Source organism: Dama dama, chromosome 17, assembly GCF_033118175.1.
Source record: "Dama dama isolate Ldn47 chromosome 17, ASM3311817v1, whole genome shotgun sequence".
NCBI classification, from domain to species: domain Eukaryota; kingdom Metazoa; phylum Chordata; class Mammalia; order Artiodactyla; family Cervidae; genus Dama; species Dama dama.
The window spans coordinates 44,061,017-44,075,999 of NC_083697.1; positions in this window are offsets into that span (position 1 = coordinate 44,061,017).

Consider the following 14,983-nt stretch of genomic DNA (forward strand, 5'->3'; position numbering starts at 1 on the left):
CCCAGATATAAAGGCATTTGCTCTTTTTGCTATCTGCCGTTTGAGACTAAGTTAACGATAATGTAAACACTTTACATATATTAATATATTTAATCCTTATAGCAAAACTATGGGGGAATTGAGAAGACAAGCTCTACATGTAAGAGAAATTGTGGCTAGCTCCTTTCTCAAGCGTGACACATGTTGTTGTTCAGTATCTAAATTGTGTCTGAATCTTTTGTGACCCCATGGACTGTAGCCCACTAGATTTCTCTGTCCATGGGATTTCCTAGACAAGAATTCTGGAGTGGGTAGCTATTTCCTTCTCCAGGGGATCTTCCTGACCCAGGGATCGAACCTGTGTCTCTTACATTGGCAGGCAGATTCTTTACCACTGAGCCACCAGGGAAGCAGCATGACATATATTAGACACCAAGTAAATATAAACTCATTTCTCTACATATTGTCAATGATTTCCATAGAGTCTACACATTTGTTGACCAAATTATGGAAATGATAATACATGCATTGGGTGTGTATGTGTGCGCTCAATTGTATCTGACTGACTCTTTGCTACCCCATGGACTATAGCCTGCCAGGCTTCTCTGTTTATGGAATTTTACAGGCAAGAATACTGGAGTGGGTTGCCATTTCTTACTCCACGGGATCTTCCTAAACCAAGGATAAAACCCATATCTCCTGTGTCTCCTGCATTGGCAGGCAGCTTCACCACTAACACCATCTGGGAAGCCCAATATATGCATTGAAAGTGACAGTGTTAGTCATTCAGTTGGGTCTGTCTCTTTGCGATCCCTTGGATTGCATCCCATTAGGCTCCTCTGTCCATGGAATTTCCCAGGCAAGAATACTGGAGTGGGTTGCCATTCCCCTCTCCAGGAATCTTCTCAAGTCGGGGATTGAACTCAGGTCTCCTGCATTGCAAGCAAATTCGTTACCATGTGAGCTACCGGGGAAGTCTATATGTAATATATGCATTATGAATAGATAAATTCAAAAAGGAGAACAAATACTAGCTTCAGACTATTGTTTTATATGCTATTATAGTCCTATTTATAGGAGAGTTATGCTTTTCTATATTTAGGTTTATAAAAATATCTGGCACAGTGATCACTTTGGGTTATGTCTGTTTCATAAACTCTTGTAGTCAGGGCATTTTCATCTAAATGCCAGGCAATTTGTGATTACTCTTGTTTTATGACCTTTCAGTCAGTATGCAATCTATTTGACAGTGCTCATCCAACACCTATAGCAATTTTGCTTAATATGAGAACTAGGTTTCCTGAGACACTAACTTGGGCCTGAATAAATCAAATATAATCCAGTACTTCTGCAATCCTTCCTTAATCAACTTATCTTCAAATGGTACGACAAAAAGAGTCATGTTTGCTGGCATGATTTGTTTCTTTGGAAATCTATGCTAATTCCAGTTTATAGTCTATTGCATTTTCTTTACTAGACTATTTTTATGAATAGGTAGTTCATCATTCCGGTGAAGCTAGAAATAAAAATGCCTAAGGAGAGAAGAGGTTTTACACCACCATCATATGACAGATCACTGAACTTTATCATGGCCTTCATTTAATTTTGATAAAATTGGTAGGGAGACCATTTGAGGGATATTTGTTTGGTTTATGGTCATTTTCTGCTTCTTTTCCTCCTCCCTCTGCTACACACACACACACACACACACACACACACACACACACAACTGAACATTCATGTCTGCATTCTTTGCCTCCCTCTAAATAGAAATATCTGTTTACTGAGGGTTAGAAGTAACGACTTTATAACTATTACATTACCTTCCATGTCTATCAAAGTAAGAATCGCATAATAAGTGATCAGGGCTTCCCCAGTGACACAGCAGGTAAAGAATGTGCTTGCAATGCAGGAGATAGAGGAGACACGGGTTTGATTCCTTGGTAGGGAAGATCTGGAAAAGCAAATGACAACCACTTCAGTATTCTTGTCCGAAAAATCCCGTTGGCAGAAGAGCATATGTGACCCATTGGAGACTCCTGCTCCAGGGGATCTTCCCAACCTAAGGACTGAACCCATATCTCCTGTGTCTAAGCACAAGCACAGTAGGTGATCAATAATTCTAGTTGGCTCATATTCTCAGTCAACTGAGAAGGGGAATAATGTTGTGGTTGAAGACCCTTGGATCTAATCTTTGATTCCTCCATGCCGTATAATCTTGGGAAAGTTTTTAAACCTCATCTTTTCCTCTGTGCATTGGGGCTGATAATAGTGCTTATTGCCACATGGGGTCAAAAGCATCAGCAATAAATACCACTGTGGTTGTCACATTGTATGGACTGAAAATACTATTGTCTTTAGTTATTTATTTAAAATAAAACAATAAAATATTTTATTTTAATAATAAAAAGAAATTTTAATAATAAAAAGAAATTGCAGGCATTTAAATAAATGATTAAATAACTTTTCTGTTTGATAAGTTCTTTCATGAAATTTGCATGCTTACAGGGGTATTAGTTAGGGTTCTCCAGAAAAGCAGAACTAATAATAGTAGGCTATCTATTGTTGTTGTTTAGTCACTAAGTAGTGACTGGTTCTTTATGAACCCCACAGACTATAACCTGCCAGACTCCGCTGTCCATGCGATTTCTTAGGCAAGAATACTGGAGTGGGTTGCCATTTCCTTCTCCAGAGGATCTTCCTGACCCATGGATCAATCCTGTGTCTCCTGCATTGCAGGAGAGTCTTTGCCACTGAGCCAATGGGGAAGACCATATTTTTATCTATATCTTCATCATATGGACATAGATATAAAAGATTTCTTATGAGGAATTGGCTCATACAATTATGGAGATAGGGATACTCACAATCTGCCCTCTGAAGGCTGTAGACCCAGGAAAGCTGGTACTGTAATTCAGTTCAAATACAAAGACTTGAGAACCAGAGGAGCCAATGGAGTAAATCCCAGTCTTAGGGTCAGAGACAAACATGAAAAAAGGAGATGAGATGATGAGATGTGATGAGATGAAATGAGATGACCAAGCTCAACCATTGAGCAGGGAAAAAGAGGTGAATTTCTTCTTTCTTCACATTTTGATGTATTCAGGCCCTCAAGGAATTTGATGATGCTCATAACATTGGGGAAGGCAGTCTATGATTTAGATGCTAATCTCATCCAGAAGCATCCTCACAGACATACCCAGAAATATTGTATTTGGGTAACCCATGGCTAGCCAAGTTGACACATAAAATTAATCATCACAATAGGTAATACACTTATTGAATAATTTTATATTATTTACTTCACATCGTGGAGGTTCTTTTCAGCATGCACTATGCAATATACCTTTCTAATCATTAGCCCAACAATATACACTTAAATATTTTCTATTGTCTGTGTATATGTGTGTTTTAGTTTAACAGTTTCTTCATAGTTATAGTAGAAAAGTAAGTTTACCTATTTTGAGTCCCAGGGTACTCTGCTATAAAATGGGACAGCTACTCTTGGCTCACAAACAGTAAAAGTGTAGAATTCTGGTGAGTTTTCAGTTTAGAGTTTTGACCTGGATCATAGTATGACTTTAATATGCAATGGATTTCAATGTTTGGAAAATAACAATAGCCTGCATTACTGCATGTTTTTTTATTGAGTAATTTAAGGATTTTGGCTTGAATATTTTATTAAGATAAAAGAACCTCTCTTTCTCATGTATAATTTCATTAAAATAAGTAGACTGGAGTCTCACCTCTCTGAGATTTTTTTTGCACACCATATTCCTTTTCTTTTGTTTTTCTGTCACTCTGTGTAGGGTTCTCTTGGGTGCTTGACAAAACTGATTCACAATCCTAATGTACACATCCCAGCCTATGCAAAGGAGAATGAGGACAAAGGAAAAAGAAGCTTCCTTGTAAAGACACCATGCAGGAGTTTAACAGATCACTCCCATCACACTTACTGGATAGAATTTAGTGAAGGGGTTTTAACTAGTTGCAAGGATGTCTGGGACATATAGTCTTTAACCAGAAAGCTATGCACTCAGCTGAAACCCAGAGGTTTAATGATTAAAAAGGAGAAAGGAAGAATGGATACTGGGGAATAATTAGCAATCTGTATCACATGCACACCATTGCAACAATTCTCTAAGGGTGATCTTATTGTCCATATTCAATGGATAAGACAGTTGAAATTCAGAGAGAGGAAATTACTTGTCAAAAGTCACTTAAATGTGTAGATCAAAGAAGAAGGGCAATTACAATCAAGGCAGGCACTATACTAGGTTCTCAGCTATAAAAGAGAAGGGAAAATTAGCTACTTAATACTGTTTTGCAACCCATCAGAAAACAGGCAGCTGCAGTGTTCATGTGTCATTGGCAAGGCTGTGTTTTATGGCAATCTTGTGGGAGCTGACATAACAGGAAGAAAATTAAATCATTGAAAGTAGTAGCTAGAGTTAAGCCCTTGGAGGGGGAGAAAAAGCATGATTTGTTTTCAATTACATGATTACACAGGTCTCAGAGACTCTCCTGTGTGTCCTGGGTTGTTAAAATCCCCATTCTTTTTTTAACCATGAGCGTTTAGTTGAATTTTTAGCTTGAGAGAACAACCCTGAGAACACAAGTAATATAAATTTATATACAAAACAAATTCAACCCTGAAAATATGGGGATGACAAGATAATAAAAAATGTAGAAGCAAAAGGATTGGACAAGGCCTATCAATTTGCCAAAATTTTGAGGTCAGATGTCCATGAGCCATGAAATTGTTTAAAAATTGCTCTGGATAAATAAATATATGTTTGGAAGAATTGCTTACACAGTGATTTTTGTCCTTTCTCTCTAGGAAAATGGTAGAGAAGTAAGAGAAAAATTTTCTTACCGTAGTGACAGCATGAATGCTAGGGTATATATATATCTATGCAGAAAGATGACATATTCAGCACTGGGAGAAATTTCTAAGCAGTCTTAATTATTGCATAATCTTTAGTGCTGTTTCCAGGCATTAAAAGTTTTCAATCAGCCATCTAATTTTATTTTGGAGTTCTTACCTTTTAAATGCTTTTACTTTTTTTTCATTATATTAGAAAAACTCGGGCTCCCCTGGTGGTTCAAATGGTAAAGAATGCACCTTCAATGAAGGAGACCTAGGTTTGATCCCTGAGTTGTGAAGATCCCCTGGAGGAGGGCATGGCAACCTACTTCAGTACTCTTGCCTGGAGAATCCCATGGACAGAGGAGCTGGGTGGGCTACAGTCCATGGGGTCACAAAGGGTTGGACGCAACTGAGCAACTAAGCATAGCATAGCATAGGAAAACTCAGATTCCACTGGTTTTGACGTTCTCTTTACCCTATGAATTTCCATGAAAGATAGTTTGCCTATAGGCTTTGTTGGTAGGTAACTTTGCAAGGAAGTAGGGAGGTCTTCATAGAAGGAAACATATTCCACACCAAGAACCTAGAATTTGAAAATAGATGTCCCTATATACTGAGCATCATAGTCAGAAAAGAGAATCTCAGCTAATTTCTTTGATGGAAGTAATTGATGAATGGGATTCCCAGGTGGTGCTGGTGGTAAAGAACCCACCTGCCGATGCAGGAGACATAAGAGATGCAGGTTCGATCCCTGGGTCAGGAAGATCCCCTGGACGAGGGCATGGCAACCCACTCCAGTATTCTTGCCTGGAGAATCCCATGGACAGAGGAGCCTGGTGGGCTACAGTCCATGAGGTTGCAAAGAGTCTGACACAACTGAAGCAACTTGGCACGCGTGCAATTGATGAGTAGCAGGGGCAAGAAAAAAAGGATACGATCCCAGCATCTCCCAGTACAGTGGTCACCTCTAAGTGTCCTTTCCATCTTCTAATGGGAGCCTGTGGGCCCCTCTCAGGACAGGCCTTCCCCCAGAACTGCTTTAGATCCTCTCTGAAGTACCTAGATAATAGTATTTGATGTACATTTCCTGAGTTGTTTTGCAGATGTATCCAGGCCCCCCAAAACAAATGGAAGATATTAACTACTTGATGACCATAAGCACATAGCCCCAGGCCTCCTGGAGCCTAAGAGCTGAAACATTAACCCCTGTGACATCACCCTGCTACCTCATTATTAACCAGAGACTTTTGCACAAGCTGATCACCCTGCAATCCCTCTTCCTCACTTGGCTTTAGTAAGAACCCTTCGGGGAACTTGGGGCTTTTCAGGGCATGAGCCATCCTTCTCCTTGCGTGGCCCTGAAATAAAACTTTCTCTGCTCCAAATTCTGACATTTCAGTTTGTTTGACCTCACTGTGTGTTGGGCATACAAACTTGCATTAATACCTTCTCACCAAAAACTAGTTAGTAAATTCAAAATTCTAGATTAAGCAGTCTTTGGAAAAATTTCACTCTTTGGTTATCAGTTAATATTTGAGTAATACTTACTCATTGAGTTCTATAATATAGTAACTTTCTAGTGTGCAGAATTAAGCGAAATATTGAACTGTAATGATGGAAAAATGGAATTAGACACTATGTAGATTAATTTTAGTAGTTTATAAAATCCACACCCCTAAAAATTATGTTATTATTATTTTCATGCTCTTCTGATACTGATCCTGGACCCCCTATATTTTGCTAGTATCCCTTGCTAGTTTGTCATGTTCTTATCTCAGATATAACCTAGGATTTAGAATCAGATATAGCCTAGGGTTTAGGTTGCAGAGTAACTTAGAATTTAGAATTGCAGAGACATAGTATGGAAGATTGCTTCAAATTTGAGTTCCTATGACACAAGAGCACTACAGCAGGTGGCCAGTTCAGTGGTAAACTTCCCTCAGACCCACTTGCTGGGTGCTGAGTTATGAAGACATTTGCCTGATGGGGTGGATTTTTCACTTGACAGTAGGTTATTGTTGTTTGACCCTATAAGGCAGAATGTGCGTGACTGTTTCTGCAGACGTGTCACCTGCCCTAAGGGTGCCTCTAACCTGCACAGTGCAATCTGCCCATCTGTTTTATTATGGCTGCACATCAAGGGCTCCCTTTTTCCTGAATACCCAGGAATTTTACTGATAAATATGCTACTTGGGATTAAAGAGTATTTTAGACAGATAATTGTGCTTTCCAATGCTTAATCTCTTGAACATATATCATTACTCATTTAATGTAGCTTGAATCAAATTATTTTAAAATTGATTCAATTAAATGTTATCTACAGATCATTTAAAGGCACTTATCATATTGCATTATATTAATGTGCAATAGTTGTGCTGAGTGAGTACCTAATATGTGCCTGGCATTATACTAAATTGAGAGACTATAATACTAACAACAATCTGAATGTTAAATATTTGTCACTTCCATTTAAAGATGCAGTAACTGAGACAGATGTTTAACAGAGAGGTTAAATATCTTTTCCAGTGATACAGAGCATATAAAAGGCAGACAGAGCTGGGACTGAAGCCATGACTGCAGAATTGCGAATTGCAATTCTGACGTGTTTAATCATTAGTTTACATTTTCTCAAATGATTTTGACTTTTCCCACAGGTGACCACGATCATTATGATTAGTTTATGTACTGGTGTATGTAAAATATATGTTTATTTGGTCTCATCACAGTTTCCTCTATTATCTAAGAATGGGCCCAAATTCTTCTTTATATTTATGATATAATTAAAAATCATGTCTTCATATATGTTAGAAGTCCCCCTTGTCTTGAGTAAAAAACACTGGATAAAAATTCAAATTAGTATTTTCTTGAACAATGTTAAAGAGAAAGTAGAAGTTATTAATTGTTTGGCATTTTAAAGACATACTGTGTCTGGAAGTCTAAGGATTTGGCTTAAACCCTTGGCCCTGCTTTTCATCCCCAGGCTTGTCTGTGATCTGAGAATCACTGTGCAAATTTCATAAATGGGCATATTTGGGTATTTTTTGAGTGTATATTTTCTTGTCTTTCAGCTTCCTATCTGTGTTTCCAAATGAGTGTGCATTTCTGTGTGAGTAAATATGAGACTACTTTTCACCCACAGAGATGATTTTATTTCCAATGAGATCTGTAATGGAGTTAGGGTAGCTTCTAATATGTGAGAGAATTAAAATCCTACTTCAAGAGAGATCAACAGTAACTCTTTTACTTGTCTATATTCTATCATGCCCAGGTCCCTCTGCCCACTTATTGTCTGACTAAATCTTAATCACTCTCAGAGCCAATTTTCCAAAATTTACTTTGAAATTTTATTTGATCAGCAGCCTTGAGATCTGAAGGGGATTACATTTTTCTCTTTTTCTTGTTTCTTGAACTAGCATAAATAATCCTCTTTGTGATAATACTCTGTCTTCCAGCATGCTTGTTTATCATAAGAGGGCTCTTGTTTCCATGGACTAATGCACTCAGAAGCTTGGCTGACTTTCTGATGCAAATGTCAGACAGGAACCATGTCTTTGCTTTTCCAGCCAAATTGCCTCGTTTTTACAACACTATGCTTGATTTATAGGGGTCTTTGAAATATTGAAATTGCCCCCTGCACTAAAAGAAATGCATCCTGTAAGGAATTTTAGTATAGAAACATTAATAAGAATAATTTATAGGGGAAATGGGTTGCAGGGTTTTGGAAAATATTCAACTCTTTGAGCAAAATATGGCAGTGTCAATGAACAACACTGACATTCTAACGGGAGGTACATATAGTGAGGGATAGCCAGAGTCAATCCTAAAAAAAATGTCATAATTTCATAGTTTGGATTTAAATAACCCTTATAGAAATAGTAGAAAAAAAAAAGTAACATAAGAAATCAATTTATTTTTGTTTTTTTTATTGTGTGCTTCATTTTTTTATTGATAAATGGTCCAAAGTGACCATCAACTATATCCTTACTCAAAAATGTAATTTATATCTCATTTTGGCATTTAATTGGGGAACATAACTGTGTCTATATAGGTAATAGGGAGCATGAAGAAAGAAACTAATTGTATATGTTTAACATGCCAGGAATAGGGGCAGAGAGATTATATGTCTTTTTAAATTTCAGTCCTTCCATATAACAAAAGACATGGATGTTCATATGTCATAGTTAAAGTTAGAGAGGTAAAATGACATGCCTAAAGTCTCATGGTTAGTAACCATTGGGTCAAATATGCAATTCCTAGAACATTTTGATGAGGGGAAGAGAACAGAAATATTTGGTTCAAAAACAGATTTGTTTTATATATAATTCATTAAATACAAAAGTACTACTATATCCAGTGAGTCAAAATTATGTTTTTCCAAATACATGATATAATTTCAATACCAACTGGTATGCTGGTATTGTGGGAAGGGAGAGTGGATTCTGGCAACATAATTTTTATCTCCTTTTAGAGTAGTTTCATAACGGTTTTATGTATTAATTAAATGGTTTTATGACCATTTAAAGGTCAGAGGGAATCTTTCAAAATGCTTTAAACAATAACTATATTTGACAATAAACACATGGCAATAGAAATTAAAATAGTAGGTAGAAGGGAGCATTAGAAAAAAAGTAGAAGCACAATGGAAAAACAAAGAAAATGTGAAAATTGAAGGAGAAGAGGGGAAAATCTTGATTAAATTCAGTGCCTTTAGGATACGGATTGCTTATGGATAATTTTATTCATTTGTGTTTGATCATCTGGAGAGATTATTATTTTTTGAACACTGAATATAGAGCAGCCTTTTTTTCTGGACAGTGAAGCTACAGAGTTCCGTGACCTTACAACCTATTGGTTATGACAACCAAAGAGATGTGTGATGGTGTCAATATGAGGATCATTGGGATTCAGCATGAGAGAACAACAAAGGACTTTTAACCCAAATTGAAAACATCAGGAAAGATTTCTTAAAGGAAGTGTTACTTAAACTAGGCTGAGACTAGAGAGGTAAGGATGAGTTAAGCAATGACAGGAAGTTTGGGCAGAGAACATAAAAGTGTTCCAGGCACATTCTGATATGTGCCATATCCCATAAGAGAGAGTGAAATCGGAGATTTAAGTTGTTTGGAATTCCCAGAATGTACAGTGAGAAGACAGAGAAAGTAGGACTAATGGACAGACTAAAAGGCAATCCATTCTTTTTTTCATTAAAGCAACATCATTATCACCATTGCCATGATTATATCATTCATCTATTTTCTATTCACAAACATTTATTATACAGCAAGTGCTCTGACATTTAACATGGATATTTTACAATGGAAAACATTATTTTACAAGTTCCTAGTGAGAAATGGAATGTTTCTGCCATATCAGTAAACAAAAGATGTCATAGTCATCAGCGACTGTGGCCCTCCAATGTTAGCTGGTGAGCACTGAGGACACTCAGGAAGGAAACAAATATATGCCTTTAAGCAGCCATCAGACTGCAGCCACTCTCTGTGGTGAGCCCTGAGGAACCTCAGGATGTGAAAATACAGGATACTGTCCTGAGATTTCTGAGATGAATATCAAAGGATTAATTTCAGTGAGCCCAGACTTTTGTATCTTCCCATAGATAGAAAAGCACTAAATTCCTTAATTTGGGATATCTTGTTTCCTTTTATTTACAATAATGTTTAGATGTTCCAACTACCTGATTTTTGTTGCAAAACTTCTATATAACCTGGCTCCCCTGCCTCACCTCCTCAGAGCAGTTCACTCAGAGTTCCTTGAGATGCTGCCTCCTGAGCTTGAAGTCCCAAAAGTTCCCACCAAATTAAACCTAACTCTAAACTTTTAGGTTGTGCATATTTTTAAAGCTAACACTAGTGGAGTTTGAGAAAAACTCCTGTGTTCCTCCTTTACTCACACAGACAAAATACTTTTGCCACAGGATATGTTTTTTTTTTCCACATTAACTAATTCTCTGTGAAATTAGCTGTGTGACCCATAATTCACTACAAGTCTAACCATATCTACTTGGAATTATCATCAGTTCAGTTCAGTCGCTCAGTCGTGTCCAATTCTTTGTAACCCCATGAACTGCAGCATGCCAGGCTTCCCTGTCCATCACCAACTCCTGGAGTCTACCCAAACCCATGTCCCTTAACTTGGTGATGCCATCCAACCATCTCATCCTCGGTTGTCCCATTCTCTTCCTGCCCTCAATCTTTCCTAGCATCAAGGTCTTTTCCAATGAGTCAACTCTTCACATCAGGTGGCCAAAGTATTGGAGTTTCAGCTTCAACTTCAGTCCTTCCAATGAACACCCAGGACTGATCTCCTTTAGGATGGACTGGTTGGATCTCCTTGCAGTCCAAGGGACTCTCAAGAGTCTTCTCCAACACCACAGTTCAAAAGCATCAATTCTTCGGCACTCAGGTTTCTTTATAGTCCAGCTCTCACATCCATACATGACCCCTGGAAAAACCATAGCCTTGACTAGATGGACCTTTGTTGGCAAAGTAATGTCTCTGCTTTTTAATATGCTATCTAGGTTGGTCATAACTTTCCTTCCAAGGAGTATAATTTCATGACTGCAATCACCATCTGCAGTGATTTTGGAGCCCAGAAAAATAAAGTCAACCTCTGTTTCCACTGTTTTCCCATCTATTTGCCTTGAAGTGATGGGACTGGATGCCATGATCTTAGTGTTCTGAATGTTGAGCTTTAAGCCAACTCTTTCACTCTTCTCCTTCACTTTCATCAAGAGGCTCTTTAGTTCTTCTTCACTTTCTGCCATAAGGGTGGTGTCATCTGCATATCTGAGGTTATTGATATTTCTCCCAGCAATCTTGATTCCAGCTGTGCTTCCTCCAGCCCAGCCTTTCTCATGATGTACTCTGCATATAATTTAAGTAAGCAGGGTGACAATACACAGCCTTGACGTACTCCTTTTCCTATTTGGAACCAGTCTGCTGTTCCATGTCCAGTTCTAACTGTTGCTTCCTGACCTGCATACAGGTTTCTCAAGAGGCAGGTCAGGTGGTCTGGGATCTCTTTAAGATCCCAACAAATTAAGTGTTTAGTTCCACAACACTGCTTTCAGTTCACATACTAATTGCAAGTGCTAGGTTGTCTGTAGAAAATTCTTAAAGATATAGGAATATAGGCCACTTTACCTGCCTCCTGCAAAACACGTATGCAGGGCAAGAAGCAACAGTTAGAACCAGACATGGAACAAGAGACAGGTTCCAAGTTGGGAAAGGATAACATCAAGGCTGTATACGGTCATTCTGCTTGTTTAGCTTACATGTAGAGAACATCACATGAAATGCCTGGCTGGATGAAGCACAAGCTATATTCAAGATTGCTGGGAGAAATATCAGTAACTTCAGATATGCAGATGATACCACCCTTATGGCAGAAGTGAAGAGGAACCAAAGAGCCACTTGATGGAAGTGAAAGAGGAGAATGAAAAAGCTGACCTAAAACTCAACATTCAGAAAACTAAGATCATGGCATCTGGTCCCATCACTTCATGGCAAATAGATGGGGAAACAGTGATAGACTTTATTTTCTTGGGCTCCAAAATCACTGCAGACAGTGAAATCACTGCAGTCATGAAATTAAAAGATGCTTGCTCCTTGGAAGAAAAGCTATGACCAACCTAGATAGCATATTAGAAAGCAGAGACATTACTTTGCTGACAAAGTCCCATAAAGTCAAAGCTATGTTTTTTCCAGTAGTCATGTATGGATGTGAGAGTTGAACTATAAAGAAAGCTATGCGCCAAAAAATTGATGCTTTTGAACTGTGGTGTGGAGAAGACTCTTAAGAGTCCCTTGGACAGAAGGGAGATCAAATCAGTCAATCCTAAAGAAATCATCCCTGAATAGTCATTGAAAAGACTGATGCTGAAACTGAAGCTCCAATACTTGGGCCACCTGATGCCAAGAGCTGACTTATTAAAAAAAGACCCTGATGCTGGGAAAGATTGAAAGCAGGAGGAGAAGGGGATGACAGAGGATGAGATGGCTGGATAGCGTCACTGACTCAGTAGAAATGAGTTTCAGGAAGCTCGGGGAGATGGAGAAGGACTTGAAAGCCTGGTGTGCTGCAGTTCATGGGGTCACACAGATGTGGACATGACTGAATGACTGAACAACAATGACTACAAGGTTTTCTGCAATCTGTACTTCTGACTGGCTGGAAATTGGGGTTTCTATGAAACCCTTCTTGGATTCAGTAATTCACTAGAATGGCTCACAGAACACTTACTTTGACAGATTACTATAAAGAATATAATAAAGGGTACAGATAAGCAATCAGATGAAGAGATATACAAGGCAAGGTTCAAAGGAGACCCTAGTGCATAAGCTCTGTGTCCATGTACCACTTTTTTAGTATGTGGTCCTGTTCATCAACCCAGAAGCTGTTCAAACCCCATATTTTTGGAATTTTTATGGGAATTTATCAAGTATGTATGTTCAGTCATTAACTCAGTCTCTTTTTCCTCTCTCTCTTCCTGGGGGGTGGGGAGTGGGGTGGAAAGTTCTAAGGCTCTAGTCAGGTCTTGGTCTTTCTGTTGACTAGCTGCCATCAAAGCTATGCAGACGTCCAGCAAGAATAATCTCATTAGAAGAAAACACATTCCTATTGCCCAGGAAACTCCAGGGGTAATAGGAGACTTGTATCAGGAACTAGGGACAAAGGCCAAATATTAGAACAAAACATGTTTCCAGTATTCTTATCACTTAGGGAATTACAAGGTTTTAGGAGCTCTCTTCAAGGAATGGGGACAGAGACCAATACATATATTTTAAATTATTTCATAGACTCTAGAGACCAAGGACAATGCTCCATTGATCCATGTATTCTCGACAATAATCGGAAAATTTCTTTGTGAATACAAGTTACTAGTATATATTTTAAATACCTGTTAAATTGTCTTGATGTTATAATTACCTCTAGATAGCAACCAGGGGTCAGAAAATATGTAAACCTCATGAGGAAAATAAGAAAGGAGTTCCACTTACAACAGCATCAAAAGTAAGTCAATTAGAATAAATCTATCAGACAAGTACAACTCTTGTACATTGAAAAGCATAGAACATTATTGAAAGAAGTTTCAGTCAGTTCAGTTCAGTAACTCAGTTGTGTCCAACTCTCTGTGACCCCATGAACTGAAGCACGCCAGGCTTCCCTGTTCATCACCAACTCCTGGAGCTTACTCAAACTCATGTCTCTTGAGTCAGTGATGCCATCCCACCATCTCATTCTCTGTAGTCCCCTTCTCCTCCAGCCTTCAATCTTTCCCAGCATCAGGGTCTTTTTCAATGAGTCAGCTCTTCGCATCAGGTGGCCAAAGTATTGGAGCTTCAGCTTCAGCATCAGTCCTTCCAATGAACACCCAGGACTGATCTCCTTTAGGATGGACTAGTTGAATCTCCTTGCAGTCCAAGGGACTCCCAAGAGTCTTCTTCTCTAACACCACAGTTCAAAAGCATCAATTCTTTAGAACTCAGCTTTCTTTGTATCTAATTTTCACATCAACACATGACTGCTGGAAAAACAGCAGAGACATTACTTTGCCAACAAAGGTCCGTCTAGTCAAGGCTATGCTTTTTCCAGTAGTCATATATGGATGTGAGAGTTGGACTAGAAAGAAAGCTGAGCACTGAAGAATTGATGCTTTAGAACTGTGGTGCTGGAGAAGACTCTTGAGAGTCCCTTGGACTGCAAGGAGATCCAACCAGTCCATCCTAAAGCAGATCAGTCCTGGGTGTTCATTGGAAGGACTGATGCTGAAGCTGAAACTCCAATACTTTGGCCACCTGATGTGAAGAGTTGACTCATTGGAAAAGACCCTGATGCTGGGAGGGATTGGGGGCAGGAGGAGAAGGGGACAACAGAGGATGAGATGGCTGGATGGCATCACCGACTCGATGGACATGAGTTTGAGTAATCTTTGGGAGTTTGTGATGGACAGGGAGGCCTGGCGTGCTGCGGTTCATGGGGTCGCAAAGAGTCAGACACGACTGAGCGACTGAACTGAAATGAACTGGGTTGGTCATAGCTTTTCTTCCAAGGAGCAAGCATCTTTTAATTTCATGGCTGCAGTCAGGATCTGCAGTGATTTTGGAGAACCAAAAA